Genomic DNA, 17,642 nt, shown 5'->3' on the forward strand with positions numbered 1-17,642 from the left:
TTAAGACATGGTTTATTTGAGACTTGCAGCAGATATCAAGTGCTGAATCGCCACATGTGGCTAGTGGGTACCTTAGTGAACATTACAGTTCTAGCAACAGATAATTGTCAACTCATAATTTTATATTATTTCTTATAATGTCTCTTTTCTTGGTTTTTTTCTTTCCCTTAGTCCCTTTAAATTCTTGTTCATGATAAGACTATCACTGACCACTGATTTTCACTTACTCGATATGAATAGCAGGCGGTGGGAAGCACTTAGATTGTTATGGGACTACTGGGAACCTTTGCTTACATAGCCATGCCTTCAGGTATTGTTTAAAAAAAAAAGCATCGAGCTTCCCTGGTGGCGCAGTGGTTGAGAGTCCGCCCGCCAATGCAGGGGACACGGGTTCGTGCCCCGGTCTGGGAGGATCCCACATGCCGGGGAGCGGCTGGGCCTGTGAGCCATGGCCGCTGGGCCTGCGTGTCCAGAGCCTGTGCTCCACGGTGGGAGAGGCCACAACAGTGAGAGGCCCGCGTACCGCAAAAAAAAAAAAAAAGCATCAAATTTTGTGTCAACAGATTTGGGTCCCAGTTCCAGCTCTCTCTAGCTTTTTGGCTTTGGATGTGTCACTTAACCGCTCTAAGCCTTGGCTTCTTAACTTCCATCTTTGGACATCTTAGGACCTTTTTGCACAGCATCTAGCATGGGGCTTATCTTCTAGTAAAACTCTCAGTAAATATTTATTGTGTTGTATAATGATTAGGGCAAAGGATTTAGAATCTTAAGTTTCCATTAGTATAGGATTTCAGAAACAAGTGGGGCCTTTGGGGTCATCTAGCACCAGCCCCTAGACTGGAATGTGGTTGTGGGCCAGTCATTGTTTGGTGGACGCTAATGCTAGTGATCTAAGGTACAGGGCTTTGTGAGACTGAATTAATTTTCAAACAAAATATGTAAGTGCAAAGTATTATTATAAATTGGAGCTACGCTTCCCTGGATTTATGTATGTAATGCTAATTGATATTAATGGGGATTGTACATAAATCAAGGGGAGAACAGACCTATTAGTGTATAAAAAACATTCTACTTCTAATGTCCGTCTGGTATGCTTTACTTCCCTGGGGCATATGTGTTTTTATAAATTGAATGCATAGTTCTTTATCTTCATGTTGTTCACTCAGTATTGGAGTTTTCTGCTTGCTAGTGTTAGTTTGAACGTCTCCCTAGATTGTAACTTCAGTATTAAGGTTTCATTTTGGCAAACTTAGCAGGTGCAGAAATGTGGTATTTGTCTGGTATAAAGCATTCTAAGCCCAGGGTAATCAGGGATGCTCTCTTGTGCTAAAATTTCATTCTATTTATTGTTTGATCTTTAAAAAAAAAAATTAGTCCTTTGACATACACTCAGAAGCAAGATGTTTCTAATATTTCAATAAAACAATTAATGGGTCCATTATAAGGAAATGAAAATCTTTTTGTGTGAGTGATGAGAGAAAAATATATAAGTGGCCTCCAATTATCTGTAATTGTATGAGGTTGTCTTTCATTTATGTTATCTATCTTCCTGTTTAATCCCATCTAGCACAATTATTCCTTTTGTATTAGTTTTCTGTAAATGGAGTTCTGAATGGTTTGAATTGTGAATCAACAATTGTGATGATCACAATCTTCACAACCCTCCTCTCTACCTTCCTTCCCTTCCCTGCCTTTCTCGTTCTCTTTAAATAAAGGAAAACAAATACATTTTCCTGGAGAGATTATTTTATGATCTTTCTTAGCAAAAGAAAAAGATGTATGGTCTTTATAAGAGTATCTATGAATAGCTGAATAATTATATCAGTCTGATTTGTGTTTCTCTGTATATTAATAAGTAGAGGACTAATAGTGCTCTGAAAGTATGAAATGTAACCAAGGATAAATTGAGGTGGTACATTTTTAAAAAGATATTTTTGTGAGACCTACCTGTATGTCTAGGAAGGTAGTAATAGTAAAATCAGTTTCCTCTAATTAAAAGAAATGAACTTTGAACACTGGACTTTAAATGGATTTAAATTTATTATCACTCTACTTGGGAATCATTAATAAAATGTTGTACAGTAAAATAAGCAGGCATTTATCTTCACTATTTTACCTGATAGATCACCCTATATTGTTGTTGTTTTTTTTTGTTGTTGTTGTTTGTTTGTTTTTGCGGTATGTGGGCCTCTCACTGTTGTGGCCTCTCCCGTTGCGGAGCACAGGCTCCGGACGCGCAGGCCCAGCGGCCATGGCTCACGGGCCCAGCCGCTTCGTGGCACGTGGGATCCTCCCGGACCGGGGCACGAACCCATGTCCTTTGCATCGGCAGGCGGACTCTCAACCACTGCGCCACCAGGGAAGCCCGATATTGTTGTTTTTAAGTTTCCTTTTATATGATTTCCAAATCTCTTATAGCAGGATATTAGATTTCAGGGAAATCCAACCACCTTTTCCACCCAAATATTGATTCTCTGCCTCCCTCTACCCCAATCTAAGACTGGCTTCTGGCCAGCAGTTAATATTCTTATTCAGTTGGTTCCCCAGTTAGAAAGATGGGCTCAGAGGCCATATTCTTGGAGATGTTTTTTCCATGGAAGTGACAGATTTTCACAGGGCCATCACCTTCCATCTTTTATCCCACCTTTGTGATTCAAGGTAAAGATGTGTAAGAGGATTGGCTCTTGCTAAGTTGAGGCCATGGACTCGAGGACACTCAAGGAAACCACAAGTTCCTGGTCCTTGTAGTCTAATATGTCAATTACCTGTCTGACACATTAGACAAGATTAATCTTCTGAATGTAATTATCTGTAGTTTTTCTTTGTCTGTTTTTGTCCTATCTCATTCCAAGACGTTTAGGGCATCCCTGCTGTCTATCCAGTTAAGTTGAGACTTCTTACTCTGATATTCAAAGGTCTCTGAAGAGTGGAACCCAACTCCTTCTAAACTCCTACTTCTGCAAAACCCATCAAGCTAGCCTATCCTCTTAAACAAAAACTCTATTGATATATAATTTGCTTACTGTAAAATTCAGCTGTTGTAAAGGTACCATTTAATGATTTTTAGTAAATTTATAGAGTTGTGCAGCCATCACCACAACCCAATTTTAGAACATCACTACTATCCCCAAAAACTCCCTTGTGCCCTTTTACCAGTCTTAACACCAAGAAACTGCTGATCTACTATCTGTTTCTTTAAGTTGACCTTTTCTGGATATTTCATATAAATAGAGTCACACAGTAAGTAGTCTTTTGGATCTTTTTCTTTTAACCTAACATTCTGCTTTTGAGGTTCATCCGTATTGTAGTATGTGCCAGGAGCTTGCTCTTTTTCATTGCTGAATAGTATTCCATTGTATGGATATACCACATTTTGTTTTTTATCAGTTCATAGACATTTGGATTGTTTTCAGTTTGACCAATAAATGAATAATGCTACTGTGAACATTCATGTATATGTCTTTATATGAACACGTTTTGTTTTCTCTTGGTAGATTTTTATTATTTTAATTAATTAATTTTTTTGCTCTCAGGCATAATGATGACTTTATTGGGTGCCCTTCTGTGCCAGACACTCTCATAGGCGTTAACATTTTTTTTCTTGATTAAAAAATACATGAATAATTCATGCTCATTATAACAAATCAAACAATACAGAAACAGATAAAGACAGCACCAGCATCTCCCCCACCCAAGCTCCACATCTTATTTAATTGTTGCAACCACCTTGAGAGATAAGAATTATAGGCCATATTTTATACATGAGAAAATTGAGGCTGAGAAAGGCTCAGAGTGTACCCTGCAGTGTTCAACAGGAAGAGCTTTGGAGTCTGATTACCTGGGCTCATTTCTTGACTTTGCAGTTTACTAGGTGTCCATGAGCAAATTACTTATTATTTCTGTCCCTCAGTTTTCCTACCTGCTAGTTCACAGGGTGCAGTGAGGATGTAATGTGCTAAAACATAAAAATATTGCTGTTTCTAAAGAAAAAAAGATCAAAAAGAGAAATTATTTAAAAATGACAGCTAAGAAGAAAATACTAAGAATTAGAGCAAACTCTGTTCACCATTCTGCTACTTCACTAGTCTGCTACTAGTGTCTCTTGGTGGATTATTAGGAGTGGAATTGCAGGGTCATATGGTAAATTTATGTTTAACTTTCTATGAAATTCACAAACTGTTTTCCTCAGGGTTGTGTTGTATCATTTTATATTCCTGCCAGCAATGTATGAGGGTTCCAGTTTCTCCACATGGTCACCAATACTTGTTACTCTTTTTTAAAATTTTATCTATAAGCATTCCAGTGGGTATCTCATTATGATTTTAATTTGCATTCTTCCTAATGACTAATTATGTTGGGCATCTTTTCATTTGCTTATTAGACTATTCTCTTTTGATCAAACTTACCCTATACATTTCTTCCATTGTGCTTGTGCTTATGCTGTTCTCACTACCTGAACCTTACCTTTTTTTCCCCATTTTCTTTTTTGGAAGCTTTCTACAAAGTCCATCTTCTTTTATGAAGCCTTTCCTTTTTTCATCCTGCCACTTCCAGTTATCTGTGATCTCTCCTTCCTTTAAACCTCAGGAGCACTATGATTAAATCTCTGTTGTGACATTTATTTATATTTTTCTGCCTGATATTATAGTTACTTGAGTATTTGCCTCTTTTCTCCTGGTGATCTATAAGCTCTCGGATAACTGGGACAGTTTCTTTACTTACCTATCAGTGCACAAAACAATGACATACTGGGAGGAGCACTGCATGACTGTTTGCCAAATAGACTTGTGGAGGAAGGTGTATGTTAAAAGAGAGAGGCTTCTTTAGTTAGTAATAAAGGCAGATAGGCTAAGTGGGCTCGGTTGCAGTCTGCATTGGCTACAGCCACAGTGCTTCCTCTCTCACTCTGTGAGGATTATTCTTCAATCTGTTTTCATGTTCCTTGCTCTCTTTAGGGCATAGATTCCACTATGATCATCTCAAGTGATTTATTCCCTATGCCCATGAGTCCCTCATTATAGTCTTTCCTTTCCTTTGGGAAACCAGTATCAGAACACTGTCTCTGTTCCTGCTGCCACTTGAAATTCATGCCTCCAAGCTCACTTGCCTAAAATCCTACCTTCACCTTGGTCAGTCACCTCTCCCATTTCTCTTAGTCAGTCAGCAATCTCATCAAGCGTAATACTCACCCCCTCTCTCTCACTCTTAGGAGACAACCTTAAATCCTATTTTGCCAGGAAGATTGACACCATCAAGTAGGTCTCTCTCGTCGTCTCACCAAGCCTCTAGAAACTTATCTACATCTATTTTTCTGTCTTCCTTCCTGTCTCAAAGGATGAGTTTCCTTCCTTTTCTCCACTTGATCCTTTTGACCTTCCACTAGCTTCTGGAATACAAACTTATAGTCATTTATTCTGGGTCTTATATTTTTGATCTCTCTCTCTCTATATTTTTTCCCTACAGCTTATAAACATGCTGAAGTTTATTCCAACATATACCTGCCTCCTGCAGCTTTTGTTGGTGTTTCTCTCCTAGATGTAAGCCATCCTTTCTTTTCTCCTTTCACACACTTCCCTCATAAGAAATTTCTACTTTTATTTTCTCTCCTCTGTCACCTCCCATTTCATGTATGCATCAACCTTTTTTTATTGTATTGAAAAAAACCATATAATATGAACTCTATTCTATTAACAAAATTTTAAGTATACAGTATAGTTTTGTTACGTGCACGTACATTGTTATACAGTGGATCTCTAGAACTTTTACATTTTGTGTGACTGAAAGTCTATACCAAATATACAGCAACTCCTCATCACCTAATCCCCGCAACCCTTGGCAATCACCATTTGACTTTCGAGGAGTTTGATTACTTTAGATATCTCATTTAAGTGGAATCATGCAGTATTTGTTCTTCTGTGATTGGCATAATCACTTAGTGTTAAGTCCTCAAAGTTCCCATCTTGTCACAAATAGCAGATGGAAGCCGTTTTTATGGCTGAATAATATTACATTGTGTGTGTGTGTGTGTGTGTGTATGGCATGTATATATATATATGTGTGTGTGTGTGTGTGTGTATATATATATATGGCATGTTTTCTTTATCCATTTAGATTGTTTCCATATCTTGGCTACTGTAAATAGTACTGCAGTGAACATGAGAGTGCAGATATATCTTCAAGCTACTGTTTTCAATTCTTTTGGGTAAATATTTGGAAGTAGGACTGCTGGATCATGTGGTAGTTCTATTTTTAAGTTTTTGAGGAACCTCTACACTGTTTTCCATAGTGGCTGTACCATTTTACATTTCTACCGACAGTGTACAGTAGTTCCAATTTCTCCACATCCTTGCCAACATTGTTATTTTCTTTGTCTTTTTTAATAATGGTGTTTATTATCAAATTGTAGGAGTTTCTTATATATTTGCATTATTAGCCCCTTATTATATATATATGGTTTGCAAATATTTTCTCCCATTCCATAGGTTGCCTTTTCACTCTGTTGATTATTTCTTTTGCTATGCAGAAGCTTATTAATTTTATATAGTCTGACTTTATTTTTGCTTTTGTTGCCTATGCTAATGCTACCTATGCTATTAGTGTCATATCCAGGAAACCATTGCCAAGACCAGTGTTATGATAGGGAATGAATTGAACCTGTAGATTGCTTTGGGTAGTATGGACGTTTTAACAATATTAAGTCTTCCAATCCATGAACATGGGATGTCTTTCCAATTATTTGTGTCTTCTTTAGTTATTCATCCACTTTTAATGTCGTTTATGCTCCTGCCACTGTTACCCCTGACCTTCTGATTGTCAAATCCATTAAATACTTTTTGGTTATAATATTACATGGTATTTATTACATGTTTTAACTCTGTTGTGTACTCCTGTTTTTTTGAAATCTTTCCTGGCTGCTTTAATTGTATAGCCATTCTTATGACCGTTCCTTCTTTGTTCTCCTCATGGGCTACTCTTCCTTCTCTTACCTTTAAATGTTGATGTTCCATCTGATCTGCTGCTCTTCTCTTTAGACATACTCTCACTGCCTATATGATTTCTATGTAATTTCTGTATTCCCTTATGGGACATTCTGATGTTTGCTTATGTATAAAACTCTATGTTAGAACTGTGAGGAGAGGAGTGATAAAAGTTAAACAGAGGTAATCTCTACCTGTTTCCATATTCAATGAATATATTTTTCAACTGGAATATCCCATACCATTAGACGCACAAAACATGTTCATGACCTATTTAATTGATTGCACACACTGCTGGTTTATTGTTTGAGAAGCACTGAGGATAGAGCAGAAAACAGGTCTGAGGACTGAGCCTGGTGGTCCTCCAACTTTTAAGGCCTATTAAGTATTGTTTGTTTCTCCAGTGAATAGTCTAGACAAAAATGCTATTTAATATTCTTTTGTCTGCTTTTAAAAAATATATAATTTGACTTCTTGCTTTCTGTTGGATTTTGGGGTACCATGTTCTGTTTCTTTCTTTATCTGATTTATAATAGCCCTGTTGACTCCTAATTTACTAGTTCTAGAAGTTTAGCAAACAGGTTACCAAGTTTGTTTGTTTGATACATAATTAAGGCTAGTGAGTGCTAAGCAGGGACCTAAAGTTCTTGTTAGTGCTTTATGTGAATTTGTTTCAGGGCATGGGCTTTACTTATGAACCCATTTTAGGAGTTCAGGTGTGTTCTCCCCTTACTCTCTCCACCCCCTCATAATTCTTATTATTGCTTTGGATGGATGACATTACTGGAAAATTGACATCTAGATAGCTGATATTTTACTGAATGTACACACCTTCCCACACTTCTATATGCAGGCATACATTCTTTTAGTTTGTTACAAAGGTTTTCACCCTTAGAAAATAAACTGAAAGCAATTTCTAAAGTTGCTTTAGAAATTATATCACCGTGTGATATGCCACTATTTACATAATGATATTCTTTTTTTTTTTTTTTTTTTTTTGCGGTACGCGGGCCTCTCACTGTTGTGGCCTCTCCCGTTGCGGAGCACAGACTCCGGACGCTCAGGCTCAGCGGCCATGGCTCACGGGCCCAGCCGCTCCGCGGCATGTGGGATCCCCCCGGACTGGGGCACGAACCCGCGTCCCCTGCATCGGCAGGCGGGCTCTCAACCACTGCGCCACCAGGGAAGCCCATAATGATATTCTTTGATGTTTCTGAATAAATACATATCAGTTGCTGTAAAAGTCCTAGCCAGAAAAAAAATATACTGTGTTAAATAACATAGCGTTAATATAAAATTTGACATTTATTTAGTTGACACAAGATGAAATAAGTTATAACAGCGTAGAGCCACTGGTATATATGCTGTGCTAACCAATTTTACCACCCTTGGGGATTTCTTCTTCCACTTGTGAAGAGCTTCTACTGATTTAAAATGAATTGAATCTTTTCTTCTTGAAGCCACTCTTGCTTAGAAAGTTTCCCTTGAAGTTAAGGGATCCATGTAGATAAATAATCTGGCTCAATATCTGAATTGCTTTTAAACTTCAGGCAAGGTAAAGGCAATATTTGCTGATGAAGCTATTTTTTGTTTGTTTGTTTGTAACTTCTGGGTAGAGTGAAATGATTTAGAGATTGCCTTTGACGTTAGTACCATTTAGGTAGTTTGAAACATCACATATTTTAAAAAAGACTTATGTTGGCATGTTTTTAACTTAGGAAAGGGGATAAAATTATATAAGAAGTTAAACTTAGATTGTGCACATGTACAAGCAGACCACAGAAGGATTTAAAGTTTTCCTTTTTCTTAAAAAAAAAAAAACTGCCTTATATACCTCTAGTATAATGTAGGCCCTATGTATACATAAGGGAATAATTAAATACAGAAATGCAGCCTACTTGTTAGCCAGAAAGGATGCCTGGAACATGTGGATAAGCTTGGATATTTGTCTAATGTTAATTGGAATATTGGTTTTCAGTTGAAGATGCCAAATCTTCAGAAAAGTAATTGGATTTAGCTTCCTATTTAGCAAACTACTTCAAATCCCTGAAGTATCCCACATCCGAAACTAATTTTTCTTGATTGTATCAAGTTTAGTCATGAACAGAACAGGGTTGACATAGTTTTTTAATATTTAAAATATTTCTTGACAAGGTTTCAACACTGTTGCTTGTCCACAAACCTTATTGTTATGTTCACTAATGACAGATGAAATCGTAGTTTCTGTGGAAACTAGTTTTAAAACTTAGTGAAACTATCCTCTTGAAATAAACCAATTTATTCTTCTTTCCTATACATTTAAATGTAAACTTAGATTTTGCTCAGATTTCAAGAAATAACACAAAAATGGTGTATTTCTTATTCCTTTTCATATAAACGTTTATGTGTGCTTAATTTAACTTCTTCAGATTCAGCCTAGGAAATGTATTTTGTGGTGATTCTTGGTTCTCAAAAGCATTTTCAGTATACAGATGTTTACTGTGATGTGTCAAAGTATTTGTAAGTAGTTTAAAAACTTCTTAGAAAGAATACCCTATTTGATCATTAAAATTCAGGGATTAAGAGATTCGGTTTAAGGGACTTCTCTATCAGATATCTATTGAGCAACTACTATGTATGGGTTTCTTTGTGATTGGAAGAGAGGTATAAAGGTGTTTATCATATGGTTTATAATCATATAACCATGAGGAGCATGACTTACTTATATTGATGATAATTATAAAGATAGACTAATATTACCTCTTCATCTAGTCTTTTGCCACTGAACACAATCACTTTAATATTTGAAAAGATTAAATGGTGCCTCTTAAGTGAAATATTAGCAGATGTATTGCACATACTTTTTAAATTAAAATATATTATGAAAATGATGAAAATTGTCTTAATTTATATTAACAGTGATTAATAGCTATATAGCTCAACAATAGATTATTCTGATGTATTTTTTGTTCTATGAACCATCTTGTTAGAATAAATTTATAGCCGGGCTTCCAGGTAATTTTTCTTCCAGCAGATGAATACTGTACATTTCAGCTGAAGTAGATTTTCAGTCTATTTTTAGTTTGTCTTCAGGGAAGAATTAATAGCCAGACCTAACATTGTTCACTACTGTGCCCCATTGCCTAACACAGAGCCTAGTGTGGCACATAGTAGGTGCTCAATATTTGTTGAACTTGATGGTCCTGCCCCCAGGGCAGTTGGCCTTTCTTCAGGGAGCTTCTGAAGGCATGCCTTCTGTCTCTGCCAATAATTTTTCTGGGACCAGGATATAATTTAGATAATGAGATATGTACTTTATAACTTGTATATTTTAGACCTACATTTATTGTTTCCAATACTGGAGTTGAGCAGCCGTTGCTGATACTATGCGCAATGCTATTCATCCTCCTTTGCTATGATTGTGGGTTTTCTTAATTTAAATTTTTTTTTATTTTTTAACATCTTTATTGGAGTATAATTGCTTCACAATGGTGTGTTAGTTTCTTCTTTATAACAAAGTGAATCAGTTATACATATACATATGTTCCCATATCTCTTCCCTCTTGCATCTCCCTCCCTCCCACCCTCCCTATCCCACCCCTCTAGGTGGTCACAAAGCACCGAGCTGATCTCCCAGTGCTATGCGGCTGCTTCCCACTAGCTATCTATTTGACGTTTGGTAGTGTATATATGTCCATGCCACTCGCTCACTTTGTCACAGCTTACCCTTCCCCCTCCCCATATCCTCAAGTCCATTCTCTAGTAGGTCTGTGTCTTTATTCCTGTCTTACCCCTAGGTCCTTCATGACTTTTTTTTTTTTCTTAGATTCCATGTATATGTGTTAGCATATGGTATTTGTCTTTCTCTTTCTGACTTACTTCACTCTGTATGACAGACTCTAGGTCCATCCACCTCACTACAAATAAATCAATTTCGTTTCTTTTTATGGCTGAGTAATATTCCATTGTATATATGTGCCACATCTTCTTGATCCATTCATCCGATGATGGACACTTAGGTTGCTAGGTTGCTTCCATCTCCTGGCTATTGTAAATAGAGCTGCAATGAACATTTTGGTACATGACTGTTTTTGAATTATGGTTTTCTCAGGGTATATGCCCAGTAGTGGGATTGCTGGGTCGTATGGTAGTTCTATTTTTAGTTTTTTAAGGAACCTCCATACTGTTCCCCATAGTGGCTGTACCAATTCACATTCCCACCAGCAGTGCATGAGTGTTTCCTTTTCTCCACACCCTCTCCAGCATTTATTGTTTCTAGATTTTTTGATGATGGCCATTCTGACCAGTGTGAGATGATATCTCATTGTAGTTTTGATTTGCATTTCTCTAATGATTAATGATGTTGAGCATTCTTTCATGTGTTTGTTGGCAATCTGTATATCTATTTGGAGAAATGTCTATTTAGGGCTTCTGCCCATTTTTGGATTGGGTTGTTTGTTTTTTTGTTATTGAGCTGCATGAGCTGCATGTAAATTTTGGAGATTAATCCTTTGTCAGTTGCTTCATTTGCAAATATTTTCTCCCATTCTGAGTGTTGTCTTTTGGTCTCGTTTATGGTTTCCTTTGCTGTGCAAAAGCTTTTAAGTTTCATTAGGTCCCATTTGTTTATATTTGTTTTTATGTCCATTTCTTTAGGAGGTGGGTCAAAAAGGATCTTGCTGTGATTTATGTCATAGAGTATTCTGCCTATGTTTTCCTCTAAGAGTTTGATAGTTTCTGGCCTTACATTTAAGTCTTTAATCCATTTTGTGCTTATTTTTGTGTATGGTGTTAGGGAGTATTCTAATCTCTTACATGTACCTGTCCAGTTTTCCCAGCACCACTTATTGAAGGGGCTGTCCTTTCTCCACTGTACATTCCTGCCTCCTTCATCAAAGATAAGGTGACCATATGTGCGTGCGTTTATCTCTGAGCTTTCTATCCTTTTCCATTGACCTATATTTCTGTTTTTGTGCCAGTACCATACTGTCTTGATTACTGTAGCGTTGTAATATAGTCTGAAGTCAGGGAGCCTGATTCCTCCAGCTCCGTTTTTCGTTCTCAAGATTGCTTTGGCTATATGGGGTCTTCTGTGTTTCCATACAAATTGTGACATTTTTTGTTCTAGTTCTGTGAAAAATGCCAGTGGTAGTTTGATAGGGATTACATTGAATCTGTAGATTGCTTTGGGTAGTAGAGTAATTTTCACAATGTTGATTCTTCCAATCCAGAAACATAGTATATCTCTCCATCTATTTGTATCATCTTTAATTTCTTTCATCAGTGTCTGATAATTTTCTGCATACGGGTCTTTTGTTTCCTTAGGTAGGTTTATTCCTAGGTATTTTATTCTTTTTCTTGCAGTGGCAAATGGGAGTGTTTCCTTAATTTCTCTTTCAGATTTTTCATCATTAGTGTATAGGAATGCAAGAGATTTCTGTGCATAATTTTGTATCCTGATTTTTTACCAAATTCACTGATTAGCTCTAGTGGTATTCTGGTGGCATCTTTAGGATTCTCTATGTATGATATCATGTCATCAGCAAAGAGTTACAGCTTTACTTCTTCTTTTCTGATTTGGATTCCTTCTATTTCTTTTTCTTCTGTGATTCCTGTGGCTAAAACTTCCAAAACTATGTTGAATAATAGTGGTGAGAGTGGAAAAACTTGTCTTGTTCCTGATCTTAGAGGAAATGGTTTCAATTTTTCATCATTGAGAACAATGTTGGCTGTGGGTTTGTCATATATGGCCTTTATTATGTTGAGGTAAGTTCCCTCTCTGCCTACTTTCTGGAAGGTTTTTTATTGAAAATGGGTGTTGAATTTTGTTGAAAGGTTTTTCTGCATCTATTGAGATGATCATATGGTTTTTCTCCTTCAGTTTCTTAATATGGTTTATCACATTGATTGATTTGCATATATTGAAGAATTCTTGCATTCTGGGCTAAACCCCACTTGATCATGGTATATTATGCTTTTAATGTGCTGTTGGATTCAGTTTGCTAGTATTTTATTGAGGATTTTTGCATCTATGTTCATCAGTGATATTGACCTATAGTTCTCTTTCTTTGTGACATCTTTGTCTGGTTTTGGTATCAGGATGATGGTGGCCTTGTAGAATGAGTTTGGGAGTGTTCCTCCCTCTGCTATATTTTGAAAGTTTGAGGAGGATAGCTGTTAGCTCTTCTCCAAATATTTGATAGAATTTGCCTGTGAAGCCATCTGGTCTTGGGCTTTTCTTTGTTGGAAGTTTTTTAATCACAGTCTCAATTTCAGTGCTTGTGATTGGTCTGTTTACATTTTCTATTGCTTCCTGGTTCAGTTTTGGGAGGTTGTGCATTTCTAAGAATTTGTCCATTTCTTCCAGGTTGTCCATTTTATTGGCAAAGAGTTGCTTTTAGTTATCTCTCATGCTCCTTTGTATTTCAGCAGTGTCAGTTGTTACTTCTCCTTTTTCTTTTCTAATTCTGTTGATATGAGTCTTCTCCCTTTTTTTCTTGATGGGTCTGGTTAATGGTTTATCAATTTTGTTTATCTTCTCAAAGAACCAGCTTTTAGTTTTATTGATCTTTGCTATCGTTTCCTTCATTTCTTTTCATTTATTTCTGATCTTATCTTTATGATTTGTATCTTTCTGCTAACTTTGGGGTTTTTTTTGTTCTTCCTTCTCTAAATGCTTTAGGTATAAGGTTAGGTTGTTTATTTGAGATGTTTCTTGTTTCTTAATTTTGGATTGTATTGCTATAAACTTCCCTCTTAGAAATGCTTGTGCTGCTTGTGCAGTTTTGGGTCATCGTGTTTACATTGTCATTTGTTTCTAGGTATTTTCTGATTTCCTCTTTGATTTCTTCAGTGATCTCTTGGTTGTTAAGTAGTGTATTGTTTAGCCCCCATGTGTTTCTATTTTTTACAGAATTTTTCCAGTAATTGATATCTAGTCTCGTAGCATTGTGGTCAGTAAAGATACTTGATATGATTTCAGCTTTCTTAAATTTACCAAGGCTTATTTGTGACCCAAGATATGATCTATCCTGGAGAATGTTCCATGAGCACTTGAGAAGAATGTGTATTCTGTTGTTTTTGGATGGAATGTCCTATAAATATCAATTAAGTCCATCATGTTTAATGTATCATTTAAAGCTTGTGTTTCCTTATTTATTTTCATTTTGGATGATCTGTCCATTGGTGAAAGTGCGGTTTTAAATCCCCTACTATGATTGTGTTACTGTCGATTTCCCCTTTCATGGCTGTTAGCATTTCCTTTATATATTGAGGTGCTCCTATGTTGGGTGCAGAAATATTTACAATTGTTATATCTTCTTCTTGGATTGATCCCTTGATCATTATGTTGTGTCCTTCTTTGTCTCTTGTAATAGTCTTTGTTTTAAAGTCTATTTTGTCTGATATGAGAATTGCTACTCCAGCTTTCTTTTGATTTCCATCTGCATGAAATATCTTTTTCCGTCTCCTCACTTTCAGTCTGTATGTGTTCCTAAGTCTGTAGTGGGTCTGTTTTAGACAGCATACGTATGGGCCTTGCTTTATATCCATTCAGCCAGTCTATGTCTTTTGGTTGGAGCATTTAATCCATTTACATTTAAGGTAATTATTGATATGTATGTTCCTATATCGTCTTCTTAGTTATTTTCAGTTTGTTATTGTAGGTCTTTTCCTCCTCTTGTGTTTCCTGCCTAGAGAAGTTCCTTTAGCCTTTGTTGTAAAGCTGGTTTGGTGGTGCTGAATTCTCTTAGCTTTTGCTTGTCTGTAAAAGTTTTAATTTCTTCATCGAATCTGAATGAGATCCTTGCTGGGTAGAGTAGTCTCGATTGTAGGTTTTTCCCTTTCATCACTTTAAATATGTCTTGCCACTCCCTTCTGGCTTGCAGAGTTTCTGCTGAAATATAAGCTGTTACCATTATGGGGATTCCCTTATATGTTATTTGTTGCTTTTCCCTTGCTACTTTTAAATTTTTTTCTTTGTATTTAATTTTTTATAGTTTGATTAATATGTGTCTTGGCTTGTTTCTCCTTGGATTTATCCTGTATGGGACTCTCTGTGCTTCCTGGACTTGATTGACTATTTCCTTTCCCATATTAGGGAAGTTTTCAACTGTAATCTTTTCAAATATTTTCTCAGTCACTTTCTTTTTCTCTTCTTCTTCTGGGACCCCTATAGTTCAATTGTTGGTGCATTTAATGTTGTCACAGAAATCTCTAAGACTGTCCTTAATTCTTTTCATTCTCCTTTCTTTGCTCTGTGGTAGTTATTTCCACTATTTTATCTTCCAGGTCACTTATGTGTTCTTCTGCCTCAGTTATTGTGCTACTGATTCCTTCTAGAGAATTTTAAATTTCATTTAGTGTGTTGTTCATTCTTGTATGTTTGCTCTTTAGTTCTTTTAGGTCCTTATTAAACGTTGCTTGTATTTTCTCCATTGTATTTCCAAGATTTTGGATCATCTGTACTATCATTTCTCTGAATTCTTTTTCAGGTAGACTGCCTATTTCCTCTTCATTTGTTTGGTCTGGTGGGTTTTTATCTTGCTCCTTCATCTGCTGTGTATTTCTCTGTCTTCTCATTTTGCTTAACTTACTGTGTTGGGGTCTCCTTTTCACAGGCTGTAGATTTGTAGTTCCCGTTGTTTTTGGTGTCTGCCCCCAGTGTGTATGGTTGGTTTAGTGTGTTGTGTAGGCTTCTTGGTGGAGGGGACTGGTGCCTGTGTTCTGGTGGATGAGTCTGGATCTTGTCTTTCTGGTGGTCAGCACTGCGTCCGGTGGTGTGTTTTGGGGTGTCTGTGACCTTATTATGATTTTAGGCAGCCTCTCTGCTAATGGATGGTGGTGTGTTCCTTTCTTGCTAGTTGTTTGGCATAGGATGTCCAGCACTGTAGCTTGCTGGGTGTTGAGTGGAGCTGGGTCTTAGCATTGAGCTGGAGATCTCTGGGAGAGCTTTTACCATGTGATATTACGTGGAGTCGGGAGGCCTCTGGTGGACCAGTGTTCTGAACTTGGCTTTCCCACCTCAGAGGCTCAGGCCTGACACCCGACCAGAGCACCAAGACCATGTCAGCCACATGGCAAACAACGGAATACCAAGTATGGAAATGGTGTTGCTTTTCTTCTTTAAAAAAATTTGTGTCAATATCTGATTAAAACGCTGGGTCTTTTGGATCTTTTTCTTAGAATGCCCTCCTTGTTTCTCTTCAGCAAATTATGACTACTTTGTCCCTTACAACTCTGCAAGATTTTCTTCTGCTTCCTACAAGAAGCTTTCTTTGCCTCCATCTCTTTACTGAGGAAGCTGGCACCAATACCCATGTTCTTTCTTGAGGTGCTCCATTACGTCTGGTATGCATCCCACAAAACATAGTTTAGAGCATCATCGGTTTCAGCGGCATGCACCCACAGTGGCAAGCTCTGCAGTACATTTCTGGGGTTGGAGGCCACCACAAAGAGGAAGAAAGACTGCTAGTGTTGGAGGGTCTCCTGCAGTGGTAAGGGATGGCTGTGGCTCACCACAGGGACAAGGACACTGGCAGCAGAAGTTCTGGGTAGTACTCCTTGGTGTGAGCCCTCCCAGAGTCCACCATTAGCCGCACCAAAGAGCCCTGTGATTGTGTTTTAACCACTGACTGTTTCAGGACTCTGTTTTGTCACTGTGGAATTTTTATGTTCCCTTTGTGCTTAAAAAGCAGTTATCATCTGGAAACAAGAACATGCTCCATCATCCTTCTGGTGTTAAGTTGCAAGTGTTGGAAAGGTTTATGCTGTATATTATTTGAGGTAAATTATTTTTTACATCCCAGTTAGGTTTACAGTTCTTTTTTAAACATATTTTTCATGAGCTTGTATCATAGGTTAAGATGAGGTACTTCATCTTTCCAAATTTTGGTTTCTCGTTTGATAGCGCTCTCCTTGAGTTTGGCTTTTATTCTTGAAATAAAAAAAATTTTCCATAAAAATTTCAAAGCTGGTGACCACAATTTTGATATCATTTAATGGGGAATGTTAAGTAATAATTGGAAACCTGGGACCTAGAAAAAGAGTCAGTTCATTTTTTGTTATGAATTAGTTTTTCTGAACTCCTTATAGTCAACACTAGGTGATAAGTTAAATGATAGTTCCTCTAGCCTCCCATCAAGTAGTGGTCCAGATAAAATATGTTTCAATAGTAAGAGTGAAAAACCAGGTGTTCCTACAACTCTTGGTGCCTGAGAAAACTTATAGGCTCGTTTCTACTCTCAGCCATTATAACTTTCAGCTTTGTCAAGGTGGAGACTCTATTGGAACCATGAGTGATGATTTACTTAACCATTCCCTATTAAGACTTAGGTTGAGTTTAATTTTTTGTACGGAACATCATTTTTTTCTATATAAAAGTTTCTTTTCTTAAGATAGACTTCCCCAATAGTAATTATCAGGTCAAAGAATAGGAGCTTTTTAAGGCTTTAATTTAAATGACCAGATTATTGCTAATTTTATGAGTTGATAGTGCCACCAGGAGCAGAGAAAGTGCAAGGGTGATTCTTTAATTATTCCCTGACGATGTCTTCACTGTACATCGGCATCACTGTTTGCAGACTGCCTTACAGGGAATTGCCAAAGGATGTGTCTACATGGTCCTATCTTAGAACATCACCCAGCCCAGTGGAGAAAGCAAAGAGTTGTATATGGAAACAAACATGG

General features: G+C 37.1%; 1 protein-coding gene across 7 annotated transcripts in view; it reads left to right on the forward strand.

Moving 5' to 3' along the window:
• Positions 1 to 17,642, forward strand: part of BBS9 (Bardet-Biedl syndrome 9) — a 439,924-nt gene that overhangs the window by 248,445 nt on the left and 173,837 nt on the right. The gene's annotated exons all lie outside the window — the stretch shown is intronic.

The sequence above is a fragment of the Tursiops truncatus genome, chromosome 9, assembly GCF_011762595.2.
Source record: "Tursiops truncatus isolate mTurTru1 chromosome 9, mTurTru1.mat.Y, whole genome shotgun sequence".
Taxonomy (NCBI): domain Eukaryota; kingdom Metazoa; phylum Chordata; class Mammalia; order Artiodactyla; family Delphinidae; genus Tursiops; species Tursiops truncatus.